Genomic DNA, 3666 nt, shown 5'->3' with positions numbered 1-3666 from the left:
AGGCCCCTCAGGAAAAGAACAGATTTCCTTTCTACAGATGCTTCCAAACTGTAAATACGAGAATGAAACAAGAACCCCGAGTAAGTTCTTTCCCTTTGCACTTGATGAAATGTTACAGTAGTAGGGCTTACTTTGGAAAAGCGCGAACATCTCACTCTGTGGACTTCCTGCTAAGGATTCCAGTGCTGAAAATTTCAAAGCAGAGTAAGGCACCTCACACACGGAGATTTGGCGGAACAGCCTACTGCTTTTAAAAAATCACCCAATTTGCCAACTCTGTTTCCCAAAAAGATACCGCGTGATTTCCCAATAGCTTTCCTCCTAATACCTTTCACCTGCGCATCTAGCAAAATTTATTGCCTCCTCCTGTAGGCTTTATATCTTCTTCCCAATATGTTAATAAGCTCTCTGGTCACCATCAAGTGTGTGATTTAAGTAATTTCTTAACACAATTTTACTCTGAAGCAGCTTTCTTCCAATTTTCTTTGTGGCTTTCTCCATAATTATTCAGTTCTTCACCTGTTTGATATTAACTCTTTTTTTTTTTCTTAAAAGTTTCTCTTCTTATCTTTTTAAGCCAGATAGTAAACGCAATCTTTTCAGTTATCAATAAGAAAACAAATCCAACTAACTATAAATGTGCTTTATGCCATTCTGCTTAGGAACAGAGGGGCCTGACCTGTATTGATAAAGCTGTAAAATGGAGACATGTTTTTTCCCCACAGAGGCCACGCTGGGGCCAGATTTGCCCCATACTGTGTATGCAGCATGGCTCCTGACTCCAGAAGAGAACACAGCTCGGTGGAAAAGTTTTGGAACAGGTGAAATTAGTCCTTGGCCTTTGTCACCCTGTCCAACCCTTGTTCTAGTCCCATGTGCTAGCGCTCACTTTCTTGCCCCAGGAACTCCAAATTAGGCTAATGGCCTCACTGCTGGTCCTTCTTTTATTTCCTCCCTCCCAAAGTGCTGAGGCTCTAACCACCTAAAGGACCTTCCCCTGGTCCCAGTCGAATTTCCATCATTCCCATCATCTGACATTAACTAGGTTTAAAGAGGAAAGAATTCTGTCTGTCCTTTGTTTGAATTACTAATAACCGATATGTAATAGATGCACGTTCTGCCTTAGAATTCAGACCTCAAAAAGTACAGTGAAATAAACTGAACATTATAGATAAACATATGTTAAAAATCCAGAAAGTTGATAGGTCTTGAGAAAAAAAGGGAAGAAAAAGACCCTGGCTGGAAGAGATGGGGCAGAGTGGCAGAGTGGCAGAGTGGCAGAGTAAACTGTGTTTGAGGAGAACCTTAGCAGGTGGTATTTTATTAGCCTGAATGAGGAGGCTGGGCGCAAAGCCATTCAACATTCAACATATTGAATGCCCACGAGAAACCTGGCACTGCTGTTTGAGGTTTCAACCTTGTCCGTTCCTTCTTGAAACTCAAAGGAAAAGAGAAAACATATAGTGCACCCTTGACATACCAACTAGATCGGTTCCAGAGGACTGATCGTAACAAAGTCAATACAGCTGAGATCTGGCTGATTGCCTGGGTATGCTTTATACATAACAGGACAGATGAGTCTGCCATTAACCTAATTAACCCAAGTTGTTTGTAGGTCAAGCCGGTCATAACTTGAGGTCCACTATATTTCCTTTTGGAGAAATATTGGAGGCTTTTAAGCGTGGAGTAAAAGGGTGGAGTGGGATTTGGGGAGATCGTTTGGAAGCACCCAAGGAGGGCAAAGTGGGAATGCATGACTGATTAAGAGTGTTATGTGAAAGATGGAGATGTAAACCAAGACTACAGAAGGGCTGCACGATCCGCAGCAACGTGAAAGGTGCTTCAGATAGCTGGTGGTCAAAGCTGTCCCAGTGAGGACAGTGGTGCTTTTAATAGCAAGAGGCCGCTGAGGAGGGGGACTGAGAAGTGGAGAGAGGAGCTTCATTCGACAACAAATTTAAGCCAAGGTACAATTTCACTTTTCCCTCCAGTTGTAAATGGGAGCATCAAGAAACTATGCAACAATTGTCACAATATTTGTAGGCACATTTCTCACTTAGGAAGATATTTTCAGGCCTGGTAGAACGGACCTTTTGGGGGAATTTACATTTAGAGAAACTGGACAGAACTAGTCCCCCACTTCTTGGAAAACTAGAAAGGATGATACCTTTGATGAATCACAAGTCAAGGCAGAATATGTTAAGGAGCATCATAAAATGTATATGTGGGGTTTGGGGGGGTGTCATGGCTTTTGTCTAGATGTCCCCCAAAGCCTCATGCAGTCACAGGTGGGCTTTTTTAGAGGTAGCTGGATCTAGACTGTGTAATGCTGGGATTAAGGGTGTGATGTTGGGATCAAGGATGTGTAATTATTGAATTAGTCCACTGATTGGTTTGGCATAGTTCTGAGTATGCATAATGGAAAAGCCCACCTTGGATGTGAGTGCTACCCACCCTAAGGATGTATAGTCTAGATAGACTACGAGGGACAAAAGAGGGCTACTGCAGTCACTTGCTGCTTGCGACTTTGCTGCCTTCTGACCACCATGAACTGTTTCTTCTCTGCCATGCCACTCTGCCTGGAGCTAGCTGACTATGAACTGAAACCTCTACAAACTAAGCTACAATAAACCTTTTTTCCTTTAAATTGGGTGTTGGGTATTTTATCTCAACAATGAAAAAAGTAACTAAGACAGAGGGTTGTTTGTTTTTGCATTATTGGGGATTGAACTCTGGGCCTCAGCACTGAGTTATATCCCCAAACCTTTTTTATTTTTGCCAAGTCACTAAGTTGCCCAGGCCGGGTTTGAATTTGTGATCCACCTGCCTCTGCCTCCTCCCAGTGTGCTGGGATTACAAGCTATTTAGGTGCCCACTATGCCCAGCTGCATATGTACTTTTAAACTCTTTTCCTCTAATTGTGCGGTAAAGACCTACTCTGAAGTATTTAAAGAACTAGGGGAAATGCACATCTCAGTGGAAGAAAGAGCTCTCTTGTCCCTGGATTCATTCTGTTGTGATTGTTTTACAATGCACTGCTACACTATAACTTTACATATGCAAGTAAGAGGCCCCACTTCTCAATAACAGCAATATTTACATCCTTTCTTGTTAACATAAGAAGGTGCAATTTGGAAAATGTGTAGCTCCTATACTAAAAGCTACATTTATTGAGTAAAGGCCATTTCCACTCACACTGAGTAGATCACATTATCACACTAAGTTATCACAATAAAGCATTATTTTATTTCCATTTGTTAAATCAGGAAAGCAAGGCCCAGAGAAAGTAGGAAACCTTCCCGAGGCCCTGAAAGAAATTCAATGAGGAGAATTAGAACCCAGATAGGCTGGCTGCAGCACTAGCGTCTTAATCAGTGAACCAAACTGCTTCTACAATCATGAGAACATTTCTTAAGTATTCAGCGAACAGAAACTAGATAAAAGTATCTAAAGATCTTGTGTGTGTTCTTGATTCTACAGCATATGGAAAACCAAGGTTCTGGAGTCCTCTGTACTTTATTATGCACTTTTCCTGCATTCTTGAAAGCAGCCAGGGCAGACACTTGCTTGTGTTGCCAGAGATTTAGGAAGCAATAGGGTCTGTGGCTTTTCAAATTTCCCTCTTCGGGTCAGTATTTAAACTTCTCAGGGTAGGGCCTCTGCCAA

The 3666-nt window shown here is 42.1% G+C and overlaps 1 protein-coding gene across 1 annotated transcript in view; it reads right to left on the bottom strand.

The window, feature by feature from the left end:
• The window catches only part of Bmpr1b (bone morphogenetic protein receptor type 1B), a 393795-nt gene extending 393548 nt beyond the window's left edge, over positions 1-247 (bottom strand). Inside the window, exon 1 of the mRNA XM_010639607.2 lies at positions 132-247. The gene's annotated coding sequence lies outside the window, so the exon portion shown is untranslated. The remainder of the gene's footprint in view (positions 1-131) is intronic.
• Between the last annotated feature and the right edge of the window lie 3419 nt (positions 248-3666).

Source organism: Fukomys damarensis, unplaced genomic scaffold (assembly GCF_012274545.1).
Source record: "Fukomys damarensis isolate Sample0158 unplaced genomic scaffold, DMR_v1.0_HiC HiC_scaffold_32, whole genome shotgun sequence".
Classification (NCBI taxonomy): Eukaryota; Metazoa; Chordata; class Mammalia; order Rodentia; family Bathyergidae; genus Fukomys; species Fukomys damarensis.
This window is presented reverse-complemented; position numbering and strand designations above follow the sequence as displayed.